The sequence below is a fragment of the Chlorocebus sabaeus genome, chromosome 17 (assembly GCF_047675955.1).
Source record: "Chlorocebus sabaeus isolate Y175 chromosome 17, mChlSab1.0.hap1, whole genome shotgun sequence".
NCBI classification, from domain to species: domain Eukaryota; kingdom Metazoa; phylum Chordata; class Mammalia; order Primates; family Cercopithecidae; genus Chlorocebus; species Chlorocebus sabaeus.
Window position 1 is genome coordinate 38,652,749 of NC_132920.1, and position 18,002 is coordinate 38,670,750.

Genomic DNA, 18,002 nt, shown 5'->3' on the forward strand with positions numbered 1-18,002 from the left:
GCCCCTCTTTGAACCTTCTAATCCACGGATCCTGCCACAGTCTCACACCCCCTTTCTGCCCTCATTTCCCTCCTCTGTTCAGTTTAGATACTATGGTCTACGTATAATCATTCCCTTGCAGAGTGCCCTCACTTCCCTGTCTGTCTCTTTCCATCATACTTGCCTGGCAAACTCTAGCCCTAGATGATCTCAGGTATCCATCTTCTCTGGGCACAAGCCCAAGTAACTTCATACAGCTAGAGAAAAACCACACAATCGGACTGTATTTCAAATGCAGCACTACTCAGCAATCCTACTCCACTCCCGCTCCTACTTTCTAGGAATTCTTGTGCTTTGAGCCTTCCAAGTAACTTCCTCTTTAACTGATGATTTGCCATTATTTTACTGAGACTACAGAACTTCCTCATGTGACTACCACCCAAACTACATACAATTTTCCTTCCTCCCTTTCCCTATGAAGGTCCAATCCCTCCACTGAACTGTAGACCACATCTCCTCTTACCTTTTGAGGACTTTGCACTGTCATTGTCAGTTAGATCCCTCTTCTCCTGTATCATCAATCTCTCATAAACTGCTGGTGAAATGTGAATTGTTTTAGGCTTTTGGGGAAGTTATTAACAATATAGAAATTATATAAAATACACCTATCTTTCAACCCAGGAAGCCCATTCCTAGAATGTTTCCTATATAAATACATGTGCCAGTGTGTAAGGATGAACACAGAGACAGAGACAAGAATGTTTATTGTAGTATTATTTTCAGTGACAAAAATGAAAACAAAGGGAATGTTCATCAATAGTGAAAGGTTGACTAAATGATGGTAGAAACATCTATGAACCATCGTACAGCCTTTAAAAGAATGAATGAGGTCTATCCCAGTGCAATTGCTATGGCTCTGCTTCCTTTCACTTGTCTTCTGTTTCCACCAAAACACTGGAAATGCTTTTGTAATAGCAACCACTCATCTAGATGACGCCAAATTCATAGACACTTTTCTGACTCTATTAGAATCATTTAACAAAGTTGCTTATTCCTTCATTCCTGAAGCACCCCTTCTCAGCTTCCACGATGCCACCTTCTCCTGAGTTTCCTCCTCCCTCATAAGCTGCTTTCTCAATTTTTTCTTACAAGTTATATCTCCTTTGTTTGACCACTAAATACTGGCATTCCTCAGGGCTTAGTCCTGTATCCTCTTCCCAGGTGATCTCATTCATTTTCATGGCTTTAAGCAAATCTACATGCCAACGAATTTTAAGTATCTATCTATGGACCAAACCTCTAATTTCCACATGTCTACATTCTACATATCTACATTCCACATATCTATATTCAGTTGCCAACTTAAAATCCCCTATGGAGGCCAGGTGCAGTGGTTCACATCTGTAATCCCAGCACTTTGGGAGGCCAAGGCAGGCAGATCACTTGAGGTCAGGAGTTTGAGATCAGACTGGCCAACATGGTGATACCCCATCTCTATTAAAAATACAAAGTTAGCCAGGTATGGTGGTAGGCACCTGTAATCCCAGCTACTGGGGAGGCTGAGGCAGAAGAATTACTTGAACCTGGGAGGCAGAGGTTGAGGTGAGCTGAGATCGCACCACTGCACTCCAGCCTGGGTGACAGAGTGAGACACTGTCTTTAAAAAATAAATAAATAAATATAAATCCCCCATGCAACTGAATTTCAGTATATATAAAAAGGTAACTCTTGGGCTGGCCATGGTGGCTCACGCCTTAATCCTAGCACTTTGGGAGGTTGAGGCAGACAGATCACAAGGTCAGGAGTTCGAGACCAGACTGGTCATTACGGTGAAACCCCATCTCTACTAAAAATAAAAAATTAGCCAGGTGTGGTGGCATGCACCTGTAGTCCCAGCTACTCAGGAGGCTGAGGCAGAAGAATCACTGGAACCCGGGAGGCAGAGGTTGCAGTGAGCTGAGATCGTGCCACCGCATTCCAGCCCGGGCAACAGAGCGAGGTTCCGCCTCAAAAAAAAAAAAAAAAAAAAAAAAAAAAAAGGAACTCTTAATTCTGCATTTCCACCCAGCTCCAACCTGCACTGAAACTCTGGGTCCCTCTCGTTTTTCCTGCCTCAGTAAATGGTGCCACCATCTATGCCGACACTAAAACCAGACACCAAAGTTCTCCCTCCTCCCTGTCTCTTGACCCCTCAGACATTAGCCAAATCATCTTGATTCTATACATTACACAGATGATCCTTGTTTTACAATGAGTTAAGTTCCAATAAACCCATCATGAGTTGAAAATACTGTAAGCCAAAAATGTGTTTAATACACCTAACTTACCAAACATCATAGCTTAGCCTATCCTACCTTAAATTTGTTCAGAACACTTACATTAGCCTACAGTTGGGCAAAATCATCTAACACAAAGCCTGTCCATAAACAGTGTTGGACAGCTCATGTAATTTATTGAATAAAGTAAACTGCAGAGTATCGGCTGTTACCCTCGTGATCCTGTGCTGGCTGAGCTGCAGGGCTTGCTGCCACTGCCCAGCAGCATGAGATAATATATCATATATCACTAACCTGGGAAAAGATGAAAATTCAAAAGTCAAAGACAGTTTCCACTAAACACATACTGCTTTCACATCACTGTAACACCAAAACTTCCTAAATTGAACCATTGTAAATTGGAGACTATCTGTATTTTACTAGCCAGTCTCTTTTCTCCACCTCCATTGCCACCAGCATAATCCAATCAGACATTAACTGATCCCTCTTGCTTCTGTTCTTGACCCACCTCCATTTATAATCCATTCCCCACAAAACAGTCATTGCGACTTCTTTTAGAATGTAAATCAGACTGTGTCACTCTGCTTAAAACCTTCCAAAGGTTTTCCATTCTTCCTGAATAAAATACAAATTAATACCACGGCATAAACGACCCAACTGGTCTCAAAATTTCCTCTCTCTTCAACACCATCTCATTCATACTGTTTTCCCTAACTCACCTCACTACGGTCATAAAAACCTTCTGTTCCTGTTGGCTTCTAGAATAACCCAAGCTCTTTCCCATCCCAGAGCTAATGCATTGATGCTCTCTCTGCATGAAATACTCTTTCCTAGGCTCTTTACACCTGTCTCCTCCACATCCTTCAGATCTCAGTTTAAAATGACACCTCCTCAAAGAGGCCTTTTCTGACCACACTATCTTAAGTAGGGCCTCTCTGTTATTCCTGACCACAGTTTGCTGCTTACTTCCTTCAGAGCCCTTCTAATTCTTTATTTGCTATTCTTTTATTGGGTAGCCATTTCGCTAGAATTAAGATCCATGTGGACTGGGATCTATTCTCAGCATGTAACACAGAGTGTGTCTCACAGAGGACTCTTACTAAGTGATTACTCCAGGAAGAAATGAACAGAACAATCAAATTTCTCCTATCTTAGCAATTCTTCAACCCCTCCACTCCCAGCTACCACCTATCCGCCTATTCTGTTTTCTCAAACTTTTTGAAACAATTGCCTATTCATGATTATTTCACTTCACACTCTTCAACCCTCTTCTTCTCCCTCTGCTCTTCCTTCTGACATAACATGCTTGTTGTTAAAGCAAATGGAAATGTCTTACTGACCTCTTCATGACATTTAATCCTGTTCATCACTCTTTCCTTCTCAAAAAGTTATCTTGCCTTAAATGACAATTCACTCTTTTGATGTTCCTCTTACCTTTACCACTCCTTCTCAGTCTCATAAGCCCCCCTCTTTTCTTTTCCTGAAACGTTAGTGCCTTTAAGGGTTCCATCCTAGACCTTCTCTCTATATATACACACTAAATCATCTCATGTACTTGTAGAGTTTTAGTTACTATCAATATGAAAATGTCTCCCAAATCTTTTTTTTTTTTCTTTTGAGATGGAGTCTCGCTCTGTTGCCCAGGCTGGAGTGCAGTGGCGTGATCTTGGCTCACTGCAAGATCCGCCTCCCAGGTTCACGCCATTCTCCTGCCTCAGCCTCCCGAGTACCTGGGACTACAGGCGCCCACCACCATGCCCAGCTAATTTTTTGTATTTTTAGTAGAGATGGGGTTTCACTGTTAGCCAGGATGGTCTTGATCTCCTGACCTCATGATCCACCTATCTCAGCCTCCCAAAGTGCTGGGATTACAGGCATGAGCCACTGCGCCCGGCCATGTCTCCCAAATCTTTAGCCCAGATCCTGCTTCCATGCTTTGGACAATTTGCTCAAATATCTAGTCGACAGCTCTATTTAGATGTCTTTTTGCCACTACCAACTCAATATATTTAAAGCGAATTTACCACTTTCCTTTGTCAAATTTGCCTTTTCTTGTGTTCCCATCTTAGTGAACGGTACCTCCATCCCTCCCATGACCCCAGGCTAAGAACCCAGTCTTTGATACTTCATGTCCCTCAACCCCTCCCCCAAATAGACACATTTATTTTTAACCAAGTTCAGTGTGTTCTACTAATGAAGTATTTTTGAAAGTTGTCCACTTCTCTTCATTTCCCCTGCCACTGGCACTTCTTACCTAGACTTTTGCAAGTCTACAAATTCTCTTCATATTTCTCTCAAATCCATTTTTCACAGAGCAGGAGTGATTATATGAAAGCACAATAAATCTTATCACATCACCCCACTACTTAAAACCCATCGATGACTCCAAATGTCTACAGGATAAAATTCAAATTTCTTGGCCTGACAGACAAAGCCCTGAATGATCTGGACTCTGCTTGCTTCTCCAGTCTCCCCTCTCACTACTCCTTGCCTCCTCTTCTATGTTCCACCCACAAAAAACTACCAACTTCCCATGCTCTTTCTTCTTGCAGTCCATACATGTTATTCCCCAAAATTCAAGACAGGCTTTTGCCTTACATTCTATATTCATACGCTTCCCACCCCCTCCATCAACCCTAATCTTCTAAGACTAAGCTAGGCAATCCTCTTCTGTGCTCATAAATTATCCCAGAGCCCTACTTCAGAGAAGTGTAATTTCCTATTAACTTGTCAGTAATCTTACCTACCCACTGTAGAACCAGTGAGTCAGAATCTCCAGGACAGGGACTCTAGCATCTGTACTTTTTAAAGACTTACCTGTACAGCTAATGCACAGCCAGCATAGAGGCATAACTGTTTTACTTCCCTGAAGACAAGAAGTGTGATGTTTACATTGTAACCCAATACCCAGCATAGTGCTGACACAGGGAGGTTACTCAATAGGAGGAAGGGGGAAATGATTATACATTTAAAATAATCCTCAAGAACAGGTTTGGATGTTCTTCTGCACAAGGGTAAAAGGACTTATTACCAGGAGTGCAATTTTTAAGAATGAAATTTCTATTTTGCCTTCAGTGTTTCTCTTTGCTACTGCTAAACAATATTCTCTTTGCATCAACTATAAGTAAAGAATGGCAGCTAAGATATGTTAGGCCTAAAAAGTTCAGTACAAATCAGCTATCACATCTATAATTCTGCATACTTTGCCTTCTTGACCTTATAAATACTGGCTGGAAATGCGCAAGTCACAGAAAAACACCAGTTATTTGAGCATCTGTACTTTCCCCAAAACTCAGTAAAAACTCCTGAAATAAAGTAGTGATGTGGGTTAAAATGGTTCTGAGCCTTTGAGAAACAGCAATAACTACACAGTACGTTAGTAGCAAGCATGTATAAAATATAATAAAACGGCACAGAATTAACACTTCTGAAAAGAAAAATCTAATAAAACTGAACTCAGGGAAGACGCGTTACACAAACAGGGAAGAAACATCTTTATATTTCCCTCATTGCCCTGAACACAGCAGCCTCAGTATATATTTGTTGAATGAATGCTTGATAAATGATAAATAAACACAGTTCTGAAAGGATTACTCATATTTTCCTATCCTGATCAAAGAGCCAGCTACCCCTGGCTTCATGTTTCATCAAAAAAATACTTATCAAGTGTCTAAACCTACCTGGTAATGTGCTAGTACACAGCACACCAAAAGAACCACAAGAGCTTGGCTTCTGCATTTCCAAGATTACTATACAAATCCTTCTGTTGGCTTTGTCTCCCAGCACTAGCACCACCAAAAACACACAAACTCTACAGTCTAACCACATTCCCTAAATACGCCATGTTCTTTCATGATGCCATCAGTTTTCATACACACTCATGCTTAACAACTGGGATACATTCTGAGAAATGCAATTTCATCATGGCGTGAACATCAAAGAGTATACTTACACAAACCCGGATGCTATAGCCTACTGTATACCTAGGCTAGATGGTATAGCCTATTGCTCCTAGGCCACAAACCAGTACAGCAGGTAACTGTACTGAAGACTATAGGTAACTGTAACACAATGGTATTTGTGTATCTAAACATAGAAAAGGATAGTAGAAATATAATCAGCACTTATCATGAACAGAGCTTGTAGGAATAGAAGCTGTTCTAGGTGAGTCAGCGAATTAACGGTGAGTGAATGTAAAGGCCTAGAACATTACTGAACACTACAGCGACTTTATAAATACTGTACACTTAGGCTACACTAAATTTGTTTCTAAAATTTTCTTTCTTCAGTAGTAAATTAAACTTAGCTTACTGAAACTTTAATACTTTATAAACTTCTAATTTTTTAACGTTCTGAATCTTTAAAAATAATACTTAGCTTAAAACACAAACACATCAAGCCTGTAATCCTAGCACTTTGGGAGGCCGAGACGGGCAGATCACGAGGTCAGGAGATCGAGGCCATCCTGGCTAACACAGTGAAACCCCGTCTCTACTAAAAAAAATACAAAAAACTAGCCAGGTGAGGTGGCGGGCGCCTGTAGTCCCAGTTACTCGGGAGGCTGAGGCAGGAGAATGGCGTAAACCCGGGAGGCGGAGCTTGCAGTAAGCTGAGATCCGGCCACTGCACTCCAGCCTGGGCGACAGAGCGAGACTCCGTCTCAAAAAAAAAAACACAAACACATTGTATAGCTGTACAAAAATATTATCTTTCTTTATATCCTTATTCTGCAAGTTTTTTTCTATTTACATTTTTTGACTTTTTAAACTTTTTTGTTAAATACTAAGACACAAATATATATATTAGCCTAGGCCTACACAGGGTCAGGATCATCAACATCTCTGTCTTCCACGTCTACATCTTGTCCCACTGGAAGGCCTCCAGGGGCAGAAACGTGCATGGAGCTGTCATCTCCTATGATAACAACGCCTTCTTCTGAAATACCTCCTGAAGGACCTGCCTGAAGCCGTTTTCCAGTTAAATTGTTGTATAAGTAGAAGGTGTATGCTCCAAAATAACTCTAAAAGTATAGTGAATTATACATGCTATACTTTTATATATAGGGTTTATACTAGCATCACCACAAACACATGAGTAATGTGTTACACTACAATGTTATGATGGCTATGACATCACTAGGAGGTAGGGATTTCAAAGCTCCTTTATAATCTTATGGGATCACTGTTGTATATGTGGCTTGCTGTTGATGTAAAGATTATTACGTGGCACATAATTGTTACTATTCCCTCTGCCCCAAATAACCTTCCCACCTGAAAAACTCCTACTTATTCTTCAAGACCTAAATAAATGTTACCTTCTTTACAAAACATTGTCTGAATTTCCCAGACATAATCATTTCTTCATCTGTGTCTATTCCCATAGTATTTTGGAAATACTGTTTTTTTTTTGGTTTTTTTTTTTTTTTTTTTTTTTTTTTTTTTTTTTTTTGAGACAGGGTCTCACTCTGTCACCCAGGCTGGACTGCAGTAGCATAATCGTGGCTCACTGCAGCCTTGACCTCCTGGGCTCAAGTGATCCCCTTGCCTCAGCCTCCTGAGTAGCTGGGATGACAGGCACTTGCCATCATGCTTGGCTAATTATTTTATTTTTTGTAGCCTATGTTGCCGAGGCTGCTCTCGAACTCCTGAGTTCAAGCCAACTGCCTGCTTGGCCTCCCAAACTGTTGAAATTACGGGCATGAACCACCGTGCCCGGCTGTAAATAGCTTTGATGTAGCTTGAATCCTATCTAAATTATGATGATTAACTTCATATTCATTAGGCACAATTCAAAGAATGAGGAGAAACCATATATTTGGGTCATTTTTCTCACAGATATGGAAAAGTTTCACATGGAAGGGCAAAAGGTAAAGATTTGCTTGCACAGATGACAGGAAGGGCATTTCAAACATAAGGTGCAGTTCTGGGAAGGACTTAACCTTAGATGTGTACATGCAGAGGAAAGGGAAATGAAATGGTCGAAGACCCTCTTGAAAGCTCAGAGTGGGAATTTTTAGTTTTATCCACAGAGCAATGAAAACCTACCACTATTTTTCCCCCTTTTTTTGAGACTGAGTTTCGCTCTTGTTGCCCAGGCTGGAGTGCAATGGTGCAATCTTGGCTCACCGCAACCTCTGCCTCCCAGGTTCAAGTGATTCTCCTGCCTCAGCCTCCCGAGTAGTTGGGATTATAGGTATGCGCCACCATGCCTGGCTGATTTTGTATTTTTAGTAGAGATGGGGTTTCTCCATGTTGGTCAGGCTGGTCTCGAACTCCCGACCTTAGATGATCCACCCACCTCCGCCTCCCAAAGTGCTGGGATTGCAGGCGTGAGCCACCATGCCCGGCCACTGCTATGTTTTAAAAAAGGAAAGGGATACTACAGTTTGCAGCACTCATTTAATCAGAGAATTCCTGTGCAACATGTGTATACCAAACACCGTATGGTGACTATTAATTAGGTGTCAACATTTAGATGACCCACGTAAAATTCACTCTTGAAGTAAACTGTGAGCTATTTAAGAATAAGGATGTGGGTTCATTCACCACTATATCATCGCCAGTGCCAAGAAAAGGGTGGGAGCTTGCTGACCAAACTGAACTGAATTCTTTCACACCTTTAAGTAACATGCCCTGCAAAATCACTACCAGCTTCCACAACAAGGAGGACTGTGTTGCTGGGAGGTAAACCATTTTGCCTACCCTTTCAGACGCACAAAACAAACACACAAATAATTCTTTCAGAGGCAGCCATCACTAGTTCAATAAATTCCACCAACTCTCTTCATTACCTTTAAGAAGTGAGTTTTTAACTCTGAAGGGGGAGATTTTTAACAAAACCATATTATTATAAACCGTTCTTTAATATGTTTAACTATTATATTGATAGAATTTTGTAGTTGAAATCTAAGTATTTCCATATGGATTAATGCTAAAGTTTAACATATTGGTATATGTAATGTAAAAATGGGGTGTCAAGATATGTAATACTAAAGTTAACAAAAGTATAAGAAGCTAGTAAAAAAGCTATGCTAACAAGTACAGTGGTTCTCAAATGGGTTGGACTATACACTCCTAGTATAAATTCCAAGGAGTTCTTAGTGCCCTACCTTTACCCCAATGCCTAACCATAGAATCCATTAGTGTCCAGGCAATCCTAAGGTTTACCTGGCTTACAGAATTTTTCTTATAGGGTTCATTTAACAAGAGCACATTTTAAGAAGTGTTCCTGGATGGGCGCAGTGGCTTATGCCTGTAATCCCAGCACTTCGGGAGGCCGAGGCAGATGGATCAGGAGTTCGAGACCAGCCTGACCAATGTGGTGAAACTTCAGCTCTACTAAAAACATAAAAAAATTAGCTGGCTGTGGTGGTACATGCCTATAGTCCCAGCTACTTGGGAGGCTGAAGCAGAAGAATTGCTTGAACCTGGGATGCAGAGGTTTCCATGAGCCAAGAATGTGCCACTGCACTCCAGCTTGGGCAACAGAGTGAGACTCTGTCTCATAAAAAAAAAAAGAAAAGACAAAAAAGAAAAAAAGAAAAGAAAAAGAAGTGCTTCCGCCTTGGTTAAAAAAAATCCCACAACACTTCCAACAACTCCAAATTAAATGAAAGGAATGTTCCTTGGGCTGACAGTAAAATCAAATTAGGACTACTATTCATAAAAATGAACCCAAGCAATGATTCTGCTTTGGAGAAAAAGATTAATACAAAGACACACACACACATACACACATCATTTATAGCTATTTTCGCAGTCTATTATTAATTGGAAAACTACCAGCAGAGGTGGGTAGACAAGCAAAAGTACCAATGCCATGACTAGACATATTCAAGTGGTAGCTTTTTGGGGGAATCAGGTGAGAGGAAGGCTGTGTGCACCAGTGCAGTGCTCACTCAGATGATATTTTTATTTTTGTAGCCTTACTAACATATTCCAGGTTCAAAAAGGCAGGATAGGAGTCTTGACTGTAGAAACAAATTGCCAGCTGTCACATAAAGGACAACCTCATTTAGTAGAAGGCAAATGCTAGCATAGAACAAAAGTAAATAAAGATGGCTATATATGCTCTAGTTTTCAAACGAGAAAGTGACAGTGATGAGAGAAGCAGAAGAGGGAAAGGATTAAACATGAAGAAGAAGAGCTGCTACCAATAGCAGACTATCTGACTATTCAACCCGTCTTACGGTGCAGTAAGAATGCCAATTAAAATGGCTGGTGTAAGGATGCAGATCTAGAGATCTGACGGCTAAAGAAACCATGGGGGTACAACCAACACACTCCTTTTATTGTGTAACTAAACTCAGATGTTGTGTGTAAAAGTGCTTTGTAAACTACAATGCTCTACAGAAAGACTGCTATTATTCCTAATATGTGTCTATTCTTCTTTTAATTGTAAACTTATTTTTTAAAGTCCCAATTCTTTGTGCATTTTTTTCATTTCCAATAAAGAGCTGTTTTTTCATTTCCAATAAAGAGCTGTAATTGTCAATACCGTTGTTATTTTACTTTTATTTTTTCAAGAACCTTCAGACAATATATGCTGCTCAAATTGAGTATCTTATAGGAATAAAGCATGAATGAAATATGTAATTTATATGAGAATGAAACATGAACAAAGTCCACCACTTTCATGTCTTACAAACATGTCCATAAAATGTCACTCATACCTATTAAAATTCTCATATGTCCTGGGAGTTCCCATATCTTCACACAACCAACTACTCATTAAAGGTTAGGGCAGGAAGGGGAAAAGAAATAGCTGCCCTTTCCTGACAAAGAAGGAGGGCTTGGTGATGTGCTTTCAGTGGGTAGAATAAAATAAAAAGGTTTTAAAAGGGTCAAAGGAAGAGCTTGAAGAGAACCTTAAATGTCTGACTTCACCACCCACCTTAAAAGGACTACTTCATCCAACTAAAAACTAAAATGAACCACCACTAGCTATTAGAGAACCATCTAACAAAGAAAGAATTTTTACAAGTGACCTCTGGTTACCCTTCAACACTGCAGCCCTTCCAAACAGACTGGCACCAGAGCAAATGTAGCCAAGAAGAACCTAACATTTATATTTTATGATTTTATTTCAATTTTTCATATAATTTTTAGTAGAGCTACTTATGTGGATATAATTTAATTCTAAAGTATTTGGGAAATACATTTAGTCCAGTTGTGCCTTGAAAAAAAAAAAAGAAAAGGTAATTTTCCAGTTTTACAGATGCTTCCAGAATTCCGTCTGAAGATGGATTAATCTACAGTTACTCAGCTGCAGAATATTACTTCTATTCCACAGACTTTCTATATGAACTATTAAATCCATTAGATCGATAGCAATTCCTCCCACCTACTCTTAAAGAGCGGATTTAATGAGAACATCGTTTTCTTATTCAAAGCTTTCTTTCTTAAGGGAACACAGTCCTATATGAAAACAGTCAACATTTCCTCTTACATCATGACAACTTCATACAAACAGAGCCTGGGGCAGGGTAATGAGGCAAAATGCTGGGTGGTAAATAAGCAAATCTGCTTAAAAGATATCAGTATGGAATTTGAGCTTAAAACTGGACTTGACTTTAAAAGCCAGGAAACTAACACTATTTTCTTTCTCAAAAACTTCTCAAATCACACAGCAACTAATGGTATCATGACATAGGAACAAGAAGTGTTATTTTTTTACTACTAAGCATAGAACTGTCCAGCATTAAACAATTTATTTCAATATCCTCTCTCCACACTCCTCTCCCAGAACTAAAAGATAATAGTGGGAAGACATTTACTCTTTTATTCTCTCTGGACCTGCATATTAAGAGAGACAACAGAGATATTATGCCTATTATTCTCGGTTTAGACAAAATAAGCAATGGGAGGCCTTGAGATATAGTCACTAGCTACTAAGCTCTCTCTCTTCTTAGCCTTTACACATGAAAAGCACAGAATAAATCATAAAGTACTACTTGACACACCAAACATTAAAAATGGAGACAGAGGGTGGATCAATGTGCATTGTCTCACAAACGTAATTTCAAAGATAATTGGTAATGTTCTCTTTTTCCAAAGAAGTGAGGGTTAAATATAGTCACTCTGTACAGAGACTGATGATCTTCAGGATGTGTAAATTATACATTGTAGTTACATAACAGACTAAATCACAGTCATCAACAAAAGAAAATTTGGCACAACTCTTGAATTTTTATGATTCTAGCTCATAAGTAGAGCCTCAAAAAGGAGAAAATATCTCACCTTAATCAGCCCTACAAGTAGCCTCATACCTCAGGGCAGGAAACAAGTAACCAAGGTAAATGAAAGAGGAAAGTGATCACCTTCATTGGACTAGAAAATAGGAGGGAGAATACTTTGTATTTTCAAGGTTATGTTAAATAAAATAAATAAGTCAGCCATTCCATGAATTTAAAAAAAGGGGGGGGGGGGTCAACTAACCAGATACATGTAGAACCATGTGTTTAAACACCAATAGAGCTAATGTGACTTTATGTCCCTAGGTTAAGGCCAGGCATGAAAATCAGTTGAAGGAACACAGATCCCTTCAGAACACTTTCAAAAATCTGGATGGCACAAACTAGAGACCAGCAAAGAATTTCCAGGCCTCCAATGCAGCTTGAAGGACTACCTGGTTCCAGACTCTGTCATGCCTGCACTGCCCAGTGTACGTAATTCAGAATGGGTCAAGAGCATTCAGCAGGTGACATGCTGGGAAGATCCAAATGCTCTGCCTCAGTTCCCATGATGACACAGAAGCAGGAAATCTCAGGCTTATTAGATGTGCCCAATTCACATTCATCTCTGACAAGTTCATCTTTTTATTTCCCACATAAAAACAGCTACTATTACTCTGTAATATCTATTAAGCAGTCACAGTGATCTGAGTAAAGTATATTAATGGAAAAAATAAAGAGATATTTAATTAAAGAAAATGGAAGACACATATGAGGAATGCAAAGACCAGACCAATCAAGAATAAACATTCTTTCCTTCATTCCATCAGATCGTGCCTCTTCTGCCACCAACTCAACACAGGTTGCTCACTGCGCTCTGAATAAAAAGTTAACATTGTTCTCTTTAAAAGCAGTTGGCCTTGTAAGAACTTAGAGGCTTTTCAAGGGTCCAGAGCTCCAAAGAGCCCATCAATCCTGATAAACTTGGAGAGACTAGACAATCTAAGGGTACCCAGAGCCACTCCACTCTACCTCCGTCATATTTCAGAATGACTACAAAGGAGTCAATGTTGACCTAGATCCACAACAACCAAGATGATTTGTGAGCTCTGGAACATTGCCAACACTTCCTATAAGAGACTGCCAGATCTGAGAAAGTAAACCAGTTCATAAGGTGATTACCTTAAATTTTAGAGCTTTGGAAAACAAAAGCAGTATCTGGCTTACTTTGAAACTAGTATGTTTCCGAGTAATTGAATACCAAAGTAATGCTACAGCAAAACAAGTTTGACTTCAACTTTCTTGGGTGTATTGGGACACAAACCTTGTGTATCTTCCCAACTACCTGCTGCCAACTCCTTCTCTGCCTCCCCCACCCCCTGCCTGGCCACCTTCCCCTCTCCTTCTTTTAGTTGGTGCCTCATCCAAGTCACTTTTGGACTTGTATGGAAAACCACAGTGTAGTACATGGGATCTACCATCCTGAGTAGCCACAGAGAGCCAGAATGACACAGCCTGGTCATACAGAGGAATTAGCTTCCTATGGAGTAAACTCCTATTAACTAGGTACAGGAGACAGGAAGAAATTAGGCAAATACATTCTCCCCCTTCTTTCTCTTTTTCAAGGACTACTCTTAGTTCTTCCTTGCAACCCCTTCAGAGAAAAGCTGCATGCTTGCTGAGTCACCGCCATGTCTCTTCTTAGCTTGTTGTAAAGCAAAAGCTAGCTGGCTCTATAACACATCGAATCCATTTCTTTGCACCTTCCCTTCTTCCTTTTGCCCTTACTGCAACCCTCCAAGAAAGCATTAACACCTCAATCCTCAGGCTCTGTTTTCCAGAGAACCCAAGGCTTAGCTACTAGGCTTAAAGGAATTAATTCCAGATGAAATTAAGAAGAAATCATTAAAACGCACGTTTTCAAAATACATTGAGTTAAAGAATGACAAATATTAAAAAGTAGAAAAATATTAAACACCTAAAAACCTAAAAGACCAGTAGCAAATGTCACTAACTGAGAAACCATTCAGGCAGCAACAAGAATTACATATAGAATTTCTTTAATGTGCCCCCCCACCCCTGAACCAACTTCAGAGGACAAGATCAGGCATTCTCATTAAGGAATAATGCTGTGTAACAGATGTTGTTGCCTATAGAATTTTCTTACTAATTGTATCAGTCCTAATTGTATAGTATTCTCTTCTCCCAATGTGAAAAGAAGAGGAATGCCCTTTCCAGGCATAGATCTTGAATAGTGATCACCATGGTTCCATTGTCTTCACCAATGACTGATATGGGAGTGATAATTTCAACTAGTTCAAGCCAATTATATATGGAGATCTCTAGGGAGATTCTGGGAAAGGTTTCTTAGCTCTTTCGAGCAACAAAGGAAAGAGATGTTACTGCATTTGGACCTTATGCCTGGACTTGTAACAGTCAGACTGTGATCATGAAAGGATCCAGTTTGAGCACAAAGTTTAGATAACAATGATGGCGGAGTCTAAAGAACAGAAAAGCCTAGATCCTTGACAATATCATTAAGCCACCAAATTAACCAACCCTGAGCTGGCCAATCTCTGTGATTCCATGTAAGGATAGGTATAATAGTTCCTTATTATTTAAAGCTCTTTGAGTCACAGTTTCCTCTTATTTGTAGCTATAAGCACCTTTACTAACTGCATAAAGCATCTGGCTGGTTGGAGAGGCATGTGACTAGCTACTATAAGGTGCTATTATACAAGGGATAAGGTTAGATTTGAAAAGAACTGGTCTTCATTCTCAAGAGCTTACAATCTATTTTTTATAAGACATATAAAACAAATTGGGAAAAAAATGATATACCAATTAAAGAAAAAATAAAGAAGCACAGGTACACAGAATAAAGAAATCATCAGTGAAGGACTTTAGAGGCAGTTTTCTAAAAGAGATAAAACCAATACGTGTGCTTTTTGTGCAGCACTAAATTCAATTAGTGTAATTCAACTTCCAGGAAGCTTTCTGTTGCAGACATCTATAGTTTTATCACTTGAGCACAGCACCCTCTTGCATGTGGGAAATGTGACTTCCTTTACTCTGTTTGAGCTCAGGGATGGGCACCAGACCCAAGGTGAGCTAGCCAGAGCTATTATCTTAGATTTTTTAAAACTTGGGATCATAAGGGCCCATAACGATTTGGGTTACACAGTTGTATGGACTTGTCCTAAGACTTGTGCATTTCTTTGTAAATTTTGTATCAAAAGAAAAAGGTAAGTAAGTATTGAACCCCATAGTACTCACGCTGAAGTATTTAGCAGAAAGTATACTGATAGCTGCAATTTATTTTGAAGTGAATTTTTTAAAGATGCAGTGACAGACGGGTGACTGACTGATAGGTATGTGACACAGAAAGCAGAGTAACATACTTATATTTATACATACTTGTACTGTATAGTAAAGTGGCACTTTAAAATCATTTCAACTTTGCTTTTTCATTTGAAAAACTTCATAATAAACTTGAGTGTGGGAGGAACTCAAGCTGCAGTCCCACTCTGCTGGCAATGCTGTGAGCAATAGTTCAGGAGATCTCTCTGGTCACGTTTTCCAGGGTTTCAGTGAACAAGCATGCAGAAAGAATCAGGAATAAGGAGTGAAAGAGTTTTGAGTTGTCCGAGTTGTCTCCAGCTCCAGCTACCCTTGAGGCCTAGCTGCATCCCTGCCATTTCAGCTGTTACATAAGCCAAGAACTTCTGGTTTGCACCTAAGCTAGATCAAGGTGAGTTCTTACTGCTTACAACCAGAGTCTTGACTGACTTACTAGCCTAAGGCAATAATAAGCATTGCAGACAAAGAAAGATAACCACCGTAGCATTACTTATAAGAACAAAATACATAAATTACCTGTTCAATAAAAGAAAAATAGTGAAAATTTTGTGGTATTTTTGATGACATTAATACTCTGGATAAAATATTAAATGAAATTCTCACAAAACTACATGTATAAAACTATATACATACACACACATATGCATACACACATGCATATACATTATGATCCAATTTTGTAAAAAGAAAAAAACTGACAGAAAAAAAAATCACATGAAAATACACAAAATTGTCACCCTGGCTCAGTGACTCACGCCTGTAATCCCAACACTTTGGGAGGTGGAGGTGGGTGAATAACCAGACATCAGGAGTTCCAGACCAGCCTGGCCAACATGGCAAAACCCCATCTCTACTAAAAATAAAAAAATTTAAAAAAAAAATTAGCTGAGTGTGGTGACACACATCTGTAGTCCCAGCTACTCAGGAGGCGGAGGCAGGAGAATCACTTGAACCCGGGAAGCAGAGGATGCAGTGAGCCGAGATCACACCTAGGCGACAAAGCAAGACTCCATCTCAAAACAAAAAACAAACAAAAAATAGACAAAGTTATCAACTTTGGTTATCTCTGAGTTTAGCATGATTTTGTTCAAATTTATACTTTACTTGCTAAGTTTTCTTCAATAACCATATATTACTTTTAGAACAACCAAAAAGGAAGTTAGTTTTAAAAAATTAATTTACTGCCATTAAATATTTAAAAGGTCAGGCATGGTGGCTCATGCCTGTAATCCCAACACTTTGTAAGGCTGAGGTGGGAGGATCACTCGAGCTCAAGAGTTTGAGACCAGCCTGGGCAACACAGAGAGATCACATCTCTACTAAATATTAAAAAAAAAAAAAAAAAAAAAAAAAAAAAAACAGCCAGGCCTGGTGGCGCATGCTTGTAGTCCCAGCTCCTTGGGAGAGGCTGAGATGGGAGAATTGCTTGAGCTCAGTAGAAAGAGGCTACAGTGAGCTATAATTGCGTCACTGCACTCCAGCCTGCAACGCCAGAGTGAGACCTTGTCTCAGACCAAAAAAAAAAAAAAAAAGAAAAGAAAAAAGATATGGGTTGCTTCCTAGGCACCATTCCCACCATAAATGATCTACATATTCATATGTGTCTTAAATCGCCCATTCATTTCCCAGGGCTGGGGACACGGGAGCCCAACAGTTAAGATCATGACTTACACTCACTGTGTACTCACAAAAATTGAAAATAATTAAAAAAAAAAAAAAAGATCATGACCTGTGAAGTCACAACACCTCAGTTCAAATCCCACTCTGCCCTTTACTAAATTTATGGTTTAGGGAAAATCAATTAATCTTTTTCACCTTAATTTCTCCATCTACAAAATGTGGAAATAGTACCTTACTATTACAAGTTTGAGAAATAAATGAGATAATATATATAAACATTTAAAACAGTGCTTGAAGCACAACAGATGTTAACCATCAGTTACCATTCTTATTAACAGCTCTTCTACTTTAATACAGGTTGAGTATCCTTATATGAAATGCTTGAGACCAGAGGTGATTCACATTTCAGATTTTTTCAGATTTCAGAATATCTGCATTATACTTACTGGTTGAACATCCCAAATTTAAAAATATGAAATCTCAAATGTTCCATTGAGAATTTCCTTTGAGCATCAAAATGTTTCAGTGTTCAAAAAGTTTCAGATTAGGGAGCATTCAGATTTCAGATTTTCAGATGTGGGAGGCTTACCTGTAAC

General features: G+C 39.4%; 1 protein-coding gene across 6 annotated transcripts in view; it reads right to left on the bottom strand.

The window, feature by feature from the left end:
- BTBD9 (BTB domain containing 9) overlaps nt 1–18,002 on the bottom strand; it is a 469,792-nt gene that overhangs the window by 335,522 nt on the left and 116,268 nt on the right. The window lies entirely within an intron of this gene.